Source organism: Megachile rotundata, chromosome 15 (genome assembly GCF_050947335.1).
Source record: "Megachile rotundata isolate GNS110a chromosome 15, iyMegRotu1, whole genome shotgun sequence".
NCBI lineage: Eukaryota > Metazoa > Arthropoda > Insecta > Hymenoptera > Megachilidae > Megachile > Megachile rotundata.
Window position 1 is genome coordinate 12,344,168 of NC_134997.1, and position 18,173 is coordinate 12,362,340.

The following is an 18,173-nucleotide window of genomic DNA, read 5'->3' on the forward strand; positions in this document are numbered from 1 at the left end:
CGAGAGAGACGCGCGAACGAGGGGATGAAATTACAAAGCACAGCTTGCGGACTGGCGCGGTATGTGCGGATACGAGGAACAGGATCCTGAATTCCTCGCGGCATATGTAAGATATCCTGCACGGAAGAACTAATACCGGATTCCGCCGAGCTGAAAATTTCAACGTAACTATAATTCCAAGATTAAATGTTTTTCGCGGCAACTTCTGAAAAGTTCCGCTTCTTAATTATTACGAAGACCATGCGCGTTCGAACAATTTGTAAACGCGTAATCGATACGGTAACGCGGTCGTCGAAGCGCGAAATTCTCCTTTATTTAACGGTAATTATCGAACGATTCGGTACTCGAGTCACGAAGACTGCTCTCTTTTTCCTGGGGACACTTTCTCCCGGTTTTTCCCTTTCGATAAAGGTTTTGATGTTTCGTAACCGAACGATACGAATCGGGGAATGGAAACGGGTATTTGAAAACGGAGGAAAGCTCGGTGTAGAACAACGTAATAGAAAATTTATTCAGAGCTTAATCACATCGCGACAAAGACAGCATTGTTCGAGCATGAACAATGGAGCGGTTCCGTGGGTTCGCGTAGCGGTGTCGGCGAACATTCGGTCTCCTGATTTGCAACGACTCTTTGCCTTTTTGATTTTCCCCCTTTCTTTTTACTCCGCGAGAATTCGGGTCGCCGTATCGACGCCACGTCTTCTGTCCTTATTCCTTCAATTTGCCAAATTTATTCAAGCGTTGTTTGTTCGTTGCGACGGTTTTCGCCGATCGTTCACCCGCGTTTCACCGCTCGCGGAAAAAAGAACTCGCCGCCGGAAATAAAGCTGTGTCGCGAATCAGTTTTTTTCCGCGTTTGTTTCGTAGGTTCGCCGGGAAACAAGCTCGAAAACCTTTCGTTAGTTTCGATTCAGCGAGCCGTGACAAAAGAAAAGTTGCATCGTCTGATTACGTTTGGAAACGTCAGCTGTCATCGCGGCTGAATGGAAAACCGCGGGCAAACAGTTTGCCCGGAGCTTTTTGTTTACGAATCGTCACCTCGACGTCAACTTGACAGCGCGCCACTTTCCAATTTTCTGCGTCGAATGCCGCGATCTTTTTAACAAGCCGTTATTCGAGAAACGCTTACCGATCGAATTTCTGTTCTTGTTAATTTACCTTCTCTTCGATGTTAATTTTCCAGTTACCGGGGAACAATTATTTTCAGATTTGTTAACGAGCGCGCTAATTGATGCTTAGTCGAAAGAGTAGCAACGTTGTTTATCGGGTCGAGAGGGAGAGAAAATTAAAACTCGGATCGGGCACGTTTCCTATCGGAATCGAATTTCTCTGGGATTCCGAGCACGAACTTTATATTTTTCTCGGTCGAATGAAAATTAATTGACGCAATCTATACCGAATTCCTGCGGATTCCTACTAGGGAAAGAGGTCGCGAGGGTAGTGGTCCTGACAAAGACCGTTAATGGCGTAGTCGAGCATTCTCTTCCACAACGAAACTACACGCTCGAGTAACGCGATACGCCACGCGTTCTTCGCGCGAGGACTCCCTTCATTCGACACCTCCTCCATACCAATTCGAATCGTTCACGAAATCTTAATCAAATTCTGCGAATTTTTACAATTCGAAATATTAAGGATACTGTATATTCAAAATTTCTTTGATCTATTAAAAATCGAAGGACTTTTTTTTAACAACAGAACAATTGCCTTCACGCTGCCAAAAGGCATTAGAAAATTATTTTGTTGATCAGCATTCAAGATTTCTTTAATAAATAACTGTTTTTCGTTAGCAAAGTTTTGATTACTTTAAAAATTCGGTCTCCCTAATACTCTCCCTTATAATTAGGGTATAATTCAGATACTTCGAAAATAACACATTTACGAAAAAAATGTGTAGAACCTTTTTTGTAGAGCCTTTTATGCCCCCCATTTTTTGTCTAAAACTTTTTTCTGTAAAACAAATATTTTCGGAAATATTCAACTGTTAAAACTTCGCAAACACGAGGCTTTGTCGTCAAAAATCCTTTCAGGGATTTTCTTCTGTAAGAACAGACAAATTGCAGCAAAATCAGAGGTCGCTTCCGGAAGTTTAACTGAAGTTTGTGTAAATGTAAGCCACGGACCATGTGCGTTTTGTCATGATGGCCACAAGCTTAAAATAAAGTGAATGCTTTTCACTTTATTTTAATTATGCTGCAAAAAGATGCTCTTATATTTTTCCTAATACGAAAACTGCTCGAATTTGAAGAATTTGTTCTACAAAGATCAAATAGTGAAGAATGGTAACAAAGTTTTACCAAAGACATTTCAGAATAAACTCAGTCCAGAATTAACTGTATCCAGAATAAGCAAAGTGTCTGAAGGAGTTAATTTTGTGTATTCATCAATGTTGTGTTCGAGAAAATGGAGGACAAATCGAAGAAATTGCGGGGACAACAAAGAGAGAAGATGAAGGAATCTGGAGATGGAACTAGGGCGAGAGTTGTGACGAGTTTACTCCCTTTATCGAAAGCAAAGGAAACGTTTCATTCTGTCCGAAAGTGCCAACAACAAACACGCGTCGGACACGAACTAACCAAGGAAGCTCTCTAATTCGAACGGAAACTTTGAACGTTGCCGGGACAACCGTATCTTTTTTGGAGCGCTAGGAAATTATGCTCTGGACAGGCGTTTTCGCGGCTTAAGGGCTTAAGCGCAGCCCGCGACGCGAGAAAACAACGAACGCCATAAACGTTGCGCATCGAGCACCGGTGAAGTGGCTTTTTTTCGTGTGAGTCGCGCCGCGAGGCTTCCCGGAAGAAAAGCCTCTTCGAAAACGGCACGAGTGAAACACTTTAGCGAAGAAAAGTGAAACGTTATAAGGTTCCGACGGTAGGGAAATTTATTACGAATTCCGGCTTTTATGTGAATGTACACGGAACGAGCAATTTTGCTAACGAACAATGTTTAACCGGGGAACAACGATTTCGAAAGCGAATGGAATCGATACGCACCGTGTCGGCACGTTGGTGTTTTTCGTGAAATAATAGCCGAGCTGATACGAGTTCGATGTAACGTTCGTCATTTATTTCGACTAGAAAACTTTCATTCGGAACTGGTATTTCGAAAATAATGAAATTTAATTAATGCTCTCCTGCGGGTCCCGGATACGAGTTCGCAACTTTTGTCAGCTCGAACCCTCGAGGAAACGTAACTTTGCAGATAAGTCACTTCGTTTCCATTCTGGTAAGGGATCATTTACATTACGTTATCTAGCATTGCTACGTCTTTTTACTGGGTCGGAACATTTTCTCTTTTTTATGAAATTGACGTTTAAATTTATAGAACAGAAGTTTGTTCTTATAAAATAAGAACCTGCTTCTTCATGTTGAAATTCAACCTAAACTTGAATAACTTAACCTCGTTTAAACTAACCTAACTTCACTTGCAATAACATTGTGGTGCTCCAAAAATGTTATTCTACTTGAACAGCTTAACATAATTTAATCTAACCTAACTTCACTTGCAATAACATTGTGATGTCCCAAAAATGTTATTCTACTTGAACAGCTTAACATAATTTAATCTAACCTAACCTCACTTGCAATAACATTGTGATGTCCTAAAAATGTTATTCTACTTGAACAGCTTAACATAACTTAACCTAACTTAACTTCATTTGGAATAACATTGTGATGTCCCAAAAATGTTATTCTACTCGAACAGCTTAACATAATTTAATCTAACCTAACTTCATTTGGAATAACATTGTGATGTCCCAAAAATGTTATTCTACTCGAACAGCTTAACATAACTTAACCTAACCCAACTTCACTTGCAATAACATTGTCGTGTCCCAAAAATGTTATTCTACCTGAACAGCTTAACACAACTTAACCTAACCTAACTTCATTTGGAATAACGTTGTGATGTCCCAGAAATGTTATTCAACCTGAACAGCTTAACACAACTTAACCTAACCCAACTTCACTTACAATAGCATTGTGATGTCCCAAAAATGTTATTCTACCTGAACAGCTTAACATAACTTAACCTAACCTAACTTCACATGCAATGACATTGTCGTGTCCCAAAAATGTTATTCTACCTGAACAGCTTAACACAACTTAACCTAACCTAACTTCACTTGCAATAACATTATGATGTCCCAGAAATGTTATTCTACCTGAACAGCTTAACATAACTTAACCTAACCTAACTTCACTTACGATAACATTGTGATGTCTCAAAATTAATATCTCAAAAACGAAGCGTCATACCACATTTTTGTAAAGGGAAATTTTATTCAGAATCGCGTCAGCTATTATTTCAAGGCCCTACACTAGTTGTGACACGTATCATTCTGAGTTATGAAGTTACAGAAGTGCATAGCCATACATATGTGACATATGTACTCTTCTGAATTGTATAATTCCTAATAAAATACGTATTGAAATGAAGTTTCTTAAAAAATTTAAGAGTTAAAGAACAGTGTAGCTATTCGACTATGCAGTGAATTAACTCGTTCGAAAATCTGCGGATCGAAGATAAATCAATTTCCCAGTTTTATTAATATGCACTGTATATTTCGACAGAACAATGGTCGATCGAACGCGTTTCAATCTCGAAGACGGAAGCGGAGATTCGATTATCGGATCCAGCACAAGAACTATGGCGGGCAAGAAGAATAATCAAGATCTAGGTTAAAAATAATTTTATGCATAGACTTTGCCGGATTACAGTTCTATAACGCCGCGCGGAAGAGCTCGAACGACGAAACAATAAAAGTTGAGCCGCTCGTACAATGTCTCGCACTCGACGGCTTAAAAATGCCACGGCGACGCGGGCAAATTGTGTCAACGGGAATCAACGCGATACCCGACTGTCTCTTTACGAACACCCCTGCAGTTCGTCGAACGTAAATTATCGCGAAACTTTGTCGTTTTCATCGCGTCCGTGTTTTAAATCGTCAAAAGCCGTGTTGCGGAAAACCAGTCCGGGTCCTAATATTTCAACCAAAAATTCTGCTTCGATACAAAATTCGTGTACCGCAAACAAAAGCTCGCAATCCGCGCGCGGGCTATCGGCGCCCTAATCTCGTCGACGTGCCACTTCGACGTTAACGAATACGTTCTCTCTTTCTGTTTTTCGATTCGATCGCGGGGATCTCGATGACGGCTAAATCCGGAAATTAGGCGTTCGATCAGCTATTCTTCGATCGATTGAAATTTGTTGGAAACGCGGAGGCAACATTTCGTGGAGGTTTTTTATCAGATTTTGGTCGGAAGGTGGAATTACATTTTTGGGACACTACAATTTTATTTTAGGTAAGGTTAGGTTATTTAGGGAAAATAACATTTTTGGAACATCATAATGTTATTGCAAGTGAGGTTAGATGGGGTTAAGTTAGATTTAGGAAGGAAAAACCAATCAGAGGGACTATGCATGCGTAGACGCGACAGCTTCCAACCTATCGTCTGCGCATGCGCAATCCTCGCGCTTTGACTGGTTCGTGTTTTTCCTTAATAATTCAAAAACGAAGCTTCAAATCCAATTTTTGCAAAGGGAAAAGTTGTTCAGAATTTCGAACTCCACCACCCAAGAGAGTTACACTAATTGTGAGACACCCTGTAGTTTGTGAACAGTTGCAAAGATATAAATACAGTAAAAATAAAGCTATGTACTTTACAACTTCATAACTACTCAGAATATACTTCACGAATAGTTATAAATATATTCATATATTTCTGTAACTTCACACGTCACAATAAACGTCACAGTAAACGTCACTTTAAATATATCGGAGCATAGGAGATTGAAATGTGTGCAATACTGCAACATTATGTATTTAAGGGTTAAATCGTTATCCGGAGACGAATGCGTCTCGTTAGCGTAGTCGAGGCGATAGGCGATTCTACTTTGCAAAAGTGCTCACGAATGCAACGATTCACTTCGTTACTCGTGACTCCGTGTTAAGTAGACGGTGACAAACGGCGACCGTGATTGTCGGAAGGTTCTTTCGAACGCGAAGAAAAATGGAGAAACGGATCGAGCGAAATTATAAAGGTCGAAATAACGAACGAACAATTTGTTCCAGAAATCTGTTCCTTGCAAAGGGGATTTTCTGTAACAAATATTTTTGGAAGTAACGAACGACGTCGTGAATTACTACGAAATTGTACTGGTCGAAATACAGGATGTCTCACAACTGGTGTTTGCTGGTTAATTCAACGAAACTGTAGAGGGAAGATTTTTTGCAGAGGAAAATGTTCATAATCTCTGGTACTCATTTCTGGGATCTACACTTGTGATACATCTAGTTATATTTACTATAGTTATGTCTACTATAGCCATGTCTAGTCGTATCTATTGTAGTCATGTCTACTATAGTCGTGTGTAGTCATATTTAGTGTAGTCATGTCTACTATAGCCATGTCTAGTCGTTCTATTGCAGTTATATCTACTATAGTCACATCGACTATAGCCATGTCTAGTCGTATCTATTGCAGTCATATCTACTATAGGCAGAAACACTATAGCCATGTCTAGTCGTATCTATTGCAGTCATATCTACTATAGGCAGATACACTATAGCCATGTCTAGTCGTATCTATTGCAGTCATATCTACTATGGTCACATCCACTATAGCCATGTCTAGTCGTATTTATTGCAGTCATATCTACTATAGTCACATCCACTATAGCCATGTCTAGTCGTATCTATTGCAGTCATATCAACTATAGTCACATCCACTATAGCCATGTCTAGTCGTATCTATTGCAGTCATATCTACTATAGGCAGATACACTATAGCCATGTCTAGTCGTATCTATTGCAGTCATATCAACTATAGTCACATCCACTATAGCCATGTCTAGTCGTATCTATTGCAGTCATATCTACTATAGGCAGATCCACTATAGCTATGTCTAGTCGTATCTATTATAGTCACATCCACTATAGCCATGTCTAGTCATGTCTATTAGAGTTTCATCTACTATAATCATGTCTAGTCATGTCTATTAGAGTCACATTTACTATAGTCATGTCTAGTCATGTCTATTAGAGTCACATATACTATAGTCATGTCTAGTCATGTCTAGTAGAGTCACATCTATTATAGTCATGTCTAGTCATGTCTATTAGAGTCACATCTACTATAATCATGTCTAATCATGTCTATTAGAGTCACATCTACTATAATCATGTCTAGTCATGTCTATTAGAGTTTCATCTACTATAATCATGTCTAGTCATGTCTATTAGAGTCACATTTACTATAGTCATGTCTAGTCATGTCTATTAGAGTCACATATACTATAGTCATGTCTAATCATGTCTATTAGAGTCACATCTACTATAATCATGTCTAGTCATGTTTATTACAGTCACATCTACTATAATCATGTGTAGTCATGTCTATTATAGTCACATCTACATACAGCAATGTTGACACGGAAGTTTATGGTGCACATAACACTCAGAATCGACTTACGACCGTAAAGTGTCCGTCGTTCAATCTTTTGTTTGCATTATTTACCCGCTGCTCAAAAGACGCTCTATTTGCCTCCTGGAAATGGTAGCAAACGAGCCTCGGTTTTGAAACTCCACGCACGCACAGCCGGGTTACGTGTGTAAGTCGGAAAACGCGTGCCAAAGGGAACTTGTGAATCGCTTTGAATTAGCAGATGCTCGCCTCGATAAACCGCAAGCTGGAAGAAACATCGTGCACGTTTCAGGCTTCTCATCTAGATCGACGTTACAACGTCTTGCCGTTTAAATTAAACGAGAACGATTCGCGGTCGCTATTCGTTTCAGCTTAAGACGAAACGTTTAACTCGAGTCGTCCGGGAGATAAAGGGTTAAACGTCCATATTTTTAATCATTTCAAACTCTTCAAACGCTTGCATATTCAGTAGAGTGTACCTTTTTTTAAGCATCGAATCGGATCTCCCCTTTATAAAATCGAAGGAGCTTTTTCGTTCACGAATTACCATACTTCCGCTTTAAAGGCCCGACGTCAAATATTTGAACCGAAAGTTCGAGAGCAACCCTTTAAGTGGCAATCGCTCGAAGAAACAACGATAAATGAAACGATATTCACCGTGTCTCGAAATTAGATCGATTAAACCCACGAAATTGTCCGGGTTAATTAATTCGTGTCCAATGAAATCGCTCCTTGCAGCGTTGCAGAATATTCGTAATTTGATCGTCCTCCATTTTTGGGCTTCCGATGTTCGAATTCGGTTCGTTAAATCAGGACGATTCGACGATAGTTGACGGGTTTTATTATTTGAAACGAGTCGTACGTTATTACCCCCGGTACGTGACACGATGAGCTCGCTTTCCCACGTGGCCTACAAGTAAGCCGCAAGATTCAATGCCTTCCCGGATTTCCAGCACGTTCGGCGATCTCCCGGAATTCTCCACATTTTTACGTTCGAATCGAAAGTTTCCGTTGCCTTATTATACGTCCTAACACCCGTATCGTAAACACTGATCCCCGTGTCCATTCACTAGTTTCCCCGGTAGGATTTTACAGGACACGTATTTAACGATGGTCCAAGATTTATGAACAAGCCGACGTCCATTAATCAAACGAGAAACTCTAGAATTGAATTTTTCCTTTGAATGCTCGAACGTAATTGGTTCTCTTACGAAAGAGATGCTCACAATCTCGTTTCGCCTCAAGGCAAAATTTCGTGTTGCCAGAAACGTTAATATTTGACGAAACTGATTTGAAATTAAAATCAGGCAAGGTGTAAAAAATGTATCGCGAGGTGGAGGGAAGTTTCGTGTCTCCAGTGTTCCAGTTCAAGGGGCGAGCGCTTTGTTTTCTGATAAACGTGACCTTCGCGGTGAACATCGTCATACAGACGTATGCATTATGTATATTTCGTCTAGGACGTATATTCGTGCACTTGATTATCGATCATCCACTCTTCGCGTGTGTCCGCGCCATACGTTACCGCGCTCTGTCAACATTTACGTAGCGGAGCGTTCGAATTTAGCACGCGAGTCTACCGACTCGCCATCATTTTGCTGCCATCGTTTTCGAGCCACTTTAATACTCGCCTGTTAATCGACATCCGAATATTTCGGGGCGAGAAGCCGATCTCGAAACGGTGATGCAATTTTTATTGGAACTCGACTGGGGTTTAAACCCATCACTACTTGTCGGATGCGTTGGATATCTTAATATTTCGGGGCGAGAAGGCAATTTGGAAACGGTGATTCGATTTCTTTTGGTACTTGACTGAGGTACGAACCCATCACTAGTTAGTTGGATGCGTTGGATATCTTAATATTTCGGGGCGGGAAGGCAATTTGGAAACGGTGATTCGATTTCTTTTGGTACTTGACTGAGGTTCGAACCCATCACTAGTTAGTTGGATGCGTTGGATATCTTAATATTTCGGGGCGAGAAGGCAATTTGGAAACGGTGATTCGATTTCATTTGGTACTTGACTGAGGTTCGAACCCATCACTAGTTAGTTGGATGCGTTGGATATCTTAATATTTCGGGGCAAGAAGGCAATTTGGAAACGGTGATTCTATTTCATTTGGTACTTGACTGGGGTTTGAACCCATCACCAGTTAGTCGAATGCGTCGGACATCTGAATATTTCGGGGCGAAAAGGCAATCTCGAAATGGTGGTCCAATTTCTTTTGGTACTTGACTGGGGTTGGAACCCATTACTACTTGTTAAGACGTGTGAGGCAATCCGAATATTTCGGAGCGAAAAGTCAATCTAAAAACCGTGATACAATTTCTTTGGGATCTCAACTGGGGTTCGAACCCATCACTACTTGGTCGAATGCGTTCGATATCTGAATATTTCGGAGCGAAAAGGCAATCTCGAAACGGTGGTCCACTTTCTTTTGGTACTTGACTGGGGTTCGAACCCATTACTACTTGTTAAGACGTGTGAGACATCCGAATATTTCGGAACGATAAATCAATCTAAAAACCGTGATACAATTTCTTTGGGATCTCAACTGGGGTTCGAACCCATCACTACTTGTTCAGAGTGTCAGATATCCGAATATTTCAGGGTGAGAAGCCAATCTAGAAACCACGATCAAATTTCTACCGGAACTTGACTGCGGTTCGAACCCATCACTACTTGTTCGTCAGATTACAATCTTAAAGAAAACAAAGCTATTTATTTCGTACTTGATCTTCGAATACTTAGGTGAATAAGCTTATATTTTATAAACTATGAAAAGTAATGAAAAGTAGAAGAAAATGTTTGAAGTAATCTGATAATCGAAGAAGACTAATAGCATTGTAGAGTTTAAAAGGACCTATCGATTCCGTGATTTCTGGGCATTCAGATAACGACAAACGTTAAATGATCCTTTGTACCAAAAACAGTCGTAGATCGTAAACGTTTGTTCGGGTTCAGGGGAGATTTTTTCGATAAAGAGCCTCGACGGATTCGTTAGAGAGAAGGTTAACGAAGTCAGAGACGTAGTTTCGGTATAACGCTCTACTACCGTCAGCGTAATCGATCCGTTGCTTTAAAAAGAACCGATAACTTTGACGATACATTTTTCCATCGTAATAAGAAAATGATCGATGCGTTCCCCTCGATATTCGTCGATATTTTGCATAGCCTGCGGCCGCTGCTGGAAAACTGAAAGTTCGTCGTTAATATCGGAAGATAGTACAAATTATCGGGGAGGAACGACTCGAAACTTCGAACGCAACTTTGTTATACGAACACTGGATGGCTAACGAACGGTAATTGTCTTTCAACGATCATTTTCGCAGGTTTGTCCGAAACATTTCTGTGCGAATTTTTCGCGTTAAGACGACAGTTTTGATTAGCACTCTTCGAACAGTGTCAAAGTGCTTTCCCAGCAACGAGTTTACGCTACGAAAAACCGTGCAAACACGGACTTTCCATTAAAGAATGCTCTCCACGTACACTCTTAGCGTTGTTGAACCTGTATCCCCCGGTTAGGGTCGAAATTGCTTCGCTTTAATTTCACGGATTGCTCGATCGAGAAAAGGCGAAACGTCGAGAAACACGTCGTATTCGGCGAATCAGGAAATTGCTGAAAAACGAACAGCCAGAATCTTGAACCCCGTTAACGTTTAAACGCTTAAACGTTTTCGATGTTTCGCTTGAATGTCGCGATTCAGCTTCACCGCAGGGTGGAAACAATGCGAACGAGTGGTCGCATTTTGAACGGAAAACAACTGCTTTCACCGGTTCTTGCGTCGTCGTTTCCCCACTCGAAAAGTAGAACGCCTAACCCCCGAGCAAGCTGATCCAGTTTCTCGCGACTCATCCGCAACGTCGATCAACCGGCTAAGCGTATGTACATTTGCGCCGATGACCCTTTAATTCGCCAGACATACTCCTGACGACTTTTTAAAATACGAGCATCATCTTCTACGTACCTTCTAGACCTAATCCAACCTCTCAACTTATATACTGTTCTGTATGATGAAGTTTGACATTGATGTTGACGAAGTTTTTGATAATTCAATTATAATATACTTTTTTAAAAATTCACAAACTATGTAACAATATCCAAATGATTCCTATAGAATGTGTTAGTACAGAGAGGTAGTCTGTCCATGCTGTCTGAACGATTTGACGTTACCTTTTATTTACATGTAGTGTACTTTTCATTTTTGAGTATTCTTATTAAACATGATGAAGGCAATGTCTAGACCTAAACATAAAATAATGATCATTCTAATGAAATGGGAAGTTTGTAGAGGAATTATAGCGTCGTCATTTATGAAGAGGTTCGTGGGAGCCACTATAGTGGTTGTGGAGGGACAAGGTTTTAGGGAGAGCCACTATAGTGGTTGTGGAGGGACAAGGTTTTAGGGAGAGCCACTGTAATGGTTGTGGAGAGGCAAGGTATTAGGGAGAGCCACTATAGTGATCCTAGAGAGACAAGGTATTAGGGAGAGTCACTATAGTGGTTGTGGTGAGACAAAGTAGTAGGGAGAGCCACTATAGTGGTTGTGGAGAGACAAAGTAGTAGGGAGAGCCACTATAGTGGTTGTGGAGAGACAAGGTATTAGGGAGAGCCACTATAGTGGTTGTGGAGAGACAAGGTTTTAGAGAGAATCACTATAGTGGTTGTGGAGAGGCAAGGTATTAGGGAGAGCCACCATAGTGATCCTATAGAGACAAGGTATTAGGGAGAGCCACTATAGTAGTTGTGGAGAGACAAGGTATCAGGGAGAGCCACTATAGTGGTTGTGGAGGGACAAGGTTTTAGGGAGAGCCACTATAGTGGTTGTGGAGAGGCAAGGTATTAGGGAGAGCCAATATAGTGGTTGTGGAGGGACAATGTATTAGGGAGAGTCACTATAGTGGTTGTGGAGAGGCAAGGTATTAGGAAGAGCCACTATAGTGATCCTAGAGAGACAAGGTATTAGGGAGAGCCACTATAGTAGTTGTGGAGAGTCAAGGTATTAGGGAGAGCCACTGTAGTGGTCATAGAACTTATAGAGTCACTAAAGCGTCATAATGTACTCAGAGATTTGCTCAACCCACTATAGCGGCCATAAAGAGAGAAGCTATTCACTAAAGCCACTATAGTGGTCCTAAACGAAGAAGCTATTCTTGAAATTCACTATAGTGGTCATAGACCTTGTAGAGTCCCTATACCTTCACAATCTACTCAGTGGTTCCCTCAAGCCAATATAGCGGCCATAAAGAGAGAAGCTATTCACTAAAGCCGCTATAGTGGTCCTAGACAAAGAAGCTATTCGCGAAATCCACTATAGTGGTCATAGACCTTGTAGAGTCCCAATACCTTCACAATCTACTCAGTGATTCCCTCAAGCCAATATAGCGGCCATAAAGAGAGAAGCTATTCACTAAAGCCACTATAGTGAACCTAAACGAAGAAGCTATTCGCGAAAGCCACTATAGTGGCCCTAGACCTTGTAGAGTCCCTATACCTTCACAATCTACTCACTGATTTGCAAAAGCCACCATAGTATCCATAAAAAGAGAAGTTATTCTTTAAAGCCAGTATAGTGGCGCGAGTAATAAGGCGCGAGGTGGACTCTCAGGTGGCGTTATCGGCACGCGAGTCTAAAGCCGTCCTAGCACTTTCGATGTTTCTTCGTGTTCCAGGGTAGTTTGCTCCATAAGGTGAAAGCGAACGACCTTCTCGACTCGAAAGTAAAGTCCATCGATCAAGCGATGAACCGAAGGAAACACGCTAGCGTCGCTATCAACTGCCGACGTCACCGGCGCACAACCGCCGATTATTCCAGGCCGAGACTCACGGTCACCAACGGCTAGCGTGTTACTAGCTACTAGCGCGATACAAGCAACCAGAATTATGTTACTATGCCAAGGCCCAACCTTGTCGCGACATGGCCACCAATGAATACTGTATGAGACTTTATTACTTCCACTGGCAGACTATTGCCTCTACGTTCCTTTCCCTTTTCCTTTTGCGGACACCCTTCGTCGAAAGTAAGAGTACGTTTCGTTTTCGTTTCTTTCGCGATGGCGTGACTCTTTCGACGTTACCGCCCAGGGACATTAACTACGAACGTTTACGCTGAGTTGGAGGAAGTCGAGTATTTGCCGCGTTTACTGATTCGCGTTTATTAACGGGTTAACAGATCCCACGGGTGTAGCACGGAAAAATCACGGAGAAGTTTAATTCGTTTCGATACTTTCTGCATTTCTTTTATCGAACTCGTAGCTACATAATCTCTCATAACATGTCGCTCATAACATCATAACTTGTGGCACTTCATGAGAGTTGTATTACCTTGATAACACTCGTATAATCTATAATCATACACATGTGTATGATTACACACATCTATTACTCGTATGTGATACACACATGTATATGATTACACATGTCTATCACTCCTATATGATATACACATGTGCATGATTACACACGTCTACCACTCGTACGTGATGTACACATGTATATGATTACACACATCTATCACTCGTATATGATATACACATGTATATGATTACACACATCACTCGTATGTGATATACATATATATATGATTACACACATCTACCACTCGTATGTGATATACACATGTATATGATTACACACATCACTCGTATGTGATATACACATGTGTATGATTACACACATCTATCACTCGAATATGATATACACATGTATATGATTACACACATCTATCACTCGTATGTGATATACACATGTATATGATTACACACATCTATCACTCGTATGTGATATACACATGTATATGATTACACACATCACTCGTATGTGATATACATATGTATATGATTACACACATCTATTACTCGTATGTGATACACACATGTATATGATTACACATGTCTATCACTCCTATATGATATACACATGTGCATGATTACACACGTCTACCACTCGTACGTGATGTACACATGTATATGATTACACACATCTATCACTCGTATATGATATACACATGTATATGATTACACACATCACTCGTATGTGATATACATATGTACATGATTACACACATCACTCGTATGTGATATACATATGTATACAATAACACACATGTATAGACATACTGAAACAATAGCAATTAAAAACAGAAATAATCCTAAACGAATTCAGCAAACTTTTCAACCAGAAAGGTTAATATCGAAAGGTTCGAACGTATAGTAAAAATACCGAGAACGTATCAGCAAATTCCATCGTGACACATTCTTCCTCTATGAAATACCGTTCGATCGAAAAAAGCTATTTTTCGACACTTTTTCGCGCAAAAGTATTCCGCGTTTGATGCTAACCGAATCAAAGTAAGAACGGAGAATTCCTGTGAAGTTACAGCTGGTTAACCCGATCAAGCTCGAACGTTAACCAATGCTACTACACTTGACAGACTGACACGGTCCATCAACCCGGAGTGTCTGACCGTTGGGTGTAAATCCTGAGCCCGCTCATCGATCCGCCTATCTCGACTTCCGGAAATTTTCACCGACTGCGTTTAAGAAACCGCAGGGAATTAACGTCGATTCGAATGTTCGAGGATTTGTGGGAAGAACACTCGAACGAGAAAAGCAAACGTGAAAAATTAGGTACGAAGAGCTACTTCGGCTGTGAAAGGAACGTCAAAATGTCTGCGCGAGATTCTCGAAGTCCGTCGCAGTGGAATCGATTAAATCAACGTCGCACCTCGTCGAGGCAAGTTTCTTAAAAAAGAGAGTCCGTTGAATACGAAACGTCTACTTTTCAACTTTGAATCCTTTGATTCGAACAAACTTGAGAATGTTCGCGGAAAGGCGAACGCGCGTGAAAAACGAGAGAGTCTGAGCGAGCAAACTCTGTGAAGGAAGAACAAGGGAATGGTCGCGAACGAGGAATCAAGAAGAAGCTTTTAAAGGAACGCGACCACGAAGACTACGGAAAAGCGGGATGAATTATTAAAGAAGCTATTAAAAAAGCAGAGAAACTGGGCAAAGGAGAGCTCGGTAGAGACGGAAAACAGGTAATTGGTCAGATAGGAAGAGACCCGCGAGAAAAGACCGAAACCTGGTGGGAAAGAGGAGGAAAAAGAAAAAGGGAAATTTCCGTGGCAAAACCAACGAAAATTCGTTCAACCGTCTCGCGTTCCGTGGATCGTTCGTTAATTACCTCTTTACGTAATTAACTCTGTAACAGTAGCTAATTACCTACGCTCCGTTTGACCATCGTAACCGCAAGAACTTACGCGACGGTTCGCATTCGGCCGCGCGCTAAATTAACGCGGTCATACGATAAGAAGCTATCGGCTACGATAACTGTTCGGAAGAAAGCGATTTGAACTTGGAATTTCCTAACAATTTGCTCGGAATTTGCATTGCAATTTGCGACAATTTGCTAATGCAGTATTTGCGTTAATTACGAGACTGATTTATGCTCGATCCATCAACATCGATCGAAACAAGCGTCTTCCGGAGGGAACAATGTCGTCCGCTGTAAGGAGAGCGTTATCGGCAGCTGGTGCTATTGTAATTGGGTACTTAAGGTTTAGAGGTTCCAGACACTTAACTTTACGATCATCCGAAGTTCATCGACTCGAGTGTCCCGGTCAAGTACGATCTTTCAGCAAACTGATCCAAAACTTCTCTATCTCGTCCCATTTCTCGGCTCTTGAACTCTTTTCGCCCTTCGGAAGGGATTCTAAACTTTATTAACTACCTGGATTAACTAGTCACGCTGATTTCTTGTTCGTTACTCGAGAAATCTCAGATACAGGGTGTCTCGTTAGTTTCCCTGAAATGAGATAGCTGATTCTGAATCTATGTAGTTGATTCTGATACTTTAGAGTACGTTATAAGAGTGATACGAACATAGTATCAGTGTAATAGTTGAATCAAGCAACAGTATAGTAGCAGAGTACATTAAGAATACATTATAAGAGTGATAAGAACACAGTATCAGTGTAATAGTTGAATCAAGCAACAGTGTTGTAGCAGAGTACATTAAGAGTACATTATAAGAGTGATACGAACATAGTATCAGTGTAATAGTTGAATCAAGCAACAGTGTAGTAGCAGAGTTCATTAAGAATACATTATAAGAGTGATAAGAACGTAGTATCAGTATAATAGTTGAATCAAGCAACAGTGTTGTAGCAGAGTACATTAAGAGTACATTATAAGAGTGATAAGAACGTAGTATCAGTGTAATAGTTGAATCAAGCAACGGTGTAGTAGCAGAGTACATTAAGAGTACATTATAAGAGTGATAAGAACGTAGTATCAGTGTAATAGTTGAATCAATCAACAGTGTTGTAGCAGAGTACATTAAGAATACATTATAAGAGTGATAAGAACATAGTATCAGTGTAATAGTTGAATCAATCAACAGTCTAGTATCAGTAACAGTAGAGTATAACACTATACAGGCTGTCTAACTATCCAGGATTGTGTGGTTTGAGATTCTGAACAACTTTTCCCTTTGCAAAAATGCGATCTGAAGCTTCGTTTTTTGAATTATTAAGGAAAAACAATCAGAGCGCAAGTACGCATGCGCAGACGCGAGAGCTTCGAACCAGCGCATGCGCAGACGCGAGAGCTTCGAATCAGCGCATGCGCAGACGCGAGAGCTCAAACCTAGCGACTGCGCAATCGCGCTCTGATTAGTTTTTTCTTAATAACTCAGAAACGAAGCTTCAAATCCAATTTTCGTAAAGGGAAAAATTGTTCAGAATCGCAAACTCCACCACCTCAGCGAATTACATTAGTTAAACACCTTGTATAACCCAGAGTATCGACGTCATAAAACAACCCTGAGACTCCGCAGCTTCCGAAAACTAGAAACTAGAAACTTTCGAAACTAGAAGAGTCCTAAATATTTGAATTACACTCAAAGCAGCATTGGTCACCTTTGCACACTCGTCAGGCAAGTTAGAAAGCGAACGTTCATCCGCATAAGCAAACTAACTCGTTAGCGGCTCGCGGTAAGTAGTATTACTCGATAACTGGTCGAACAGACGCGGTCGCGACGTACCGCGAGCACTTAGCTTTAATGAAAGAACTTCGTTAGAGTCATCGGCAAAAAACCTGTAAAATATCCCGCTGCAAGTTTCTTAATACCTTTGTCGGGCGTGAAAGTTACGATAAGAAAAAAAGGAGCTATGTTTTCTATTTTTTAATGAAGCGTTTACTAAATTTTTACTGTGAGACAAAACATTTTCGGACGAAACGAAATATTAGTTTCCTTTGATTTAAACGTCACCCGAAAAAATATGAAAGTATTTTGTGAGGGACTGATATTGGCAGAAATTGATATTTGAAGAACTAGATTGATTTTCTAAAGAAATTAACAGGAACTTCATTAATAAAATTCATCACTGGAAAACAATTCCCTCTTCAATCATTAAACAGTTAAATAAAACAGTTCTTGCAGCTGTTCCCTCTTACAATACGAATCGATCTCGAACAACGTTCCTCTCACGATTACTGCAAAACTAATCGCAAAATTGATGTCGACCTACTTTCGTGAGCATCGATCGCGTTACGCGGGACCACGCACTTTATGCGCGTTCTTTGCTCTCGCTGTATCAACGATATTTCTTTATTTCCGCTGTTTCGTGGACCTTGACGTCACCGTTACTTCCGACAACGTACCTTCCAGAATTTTTCCTCTCTATAAATAAAGAACCGTTACGCTAACACCGACAACTTTTGATTGCTTCTTCGAAAAATATTTG

General features: G+C 40.7%; 1 protein-coding gene across 1 annotated transcript in view; it reads left to right on the forward strand.

The window, feature by feature from the left end:
* GABA-B-R2 (gamma-aminobutyric acid type B receptor subunit 2) overlaps window positions 1-18,173 on the forward strand; it is a 71,148-nt gene that overhangs the window by 814 nt on the left and 52,161 nt on the right. The window lies entirely within an intron of this gene.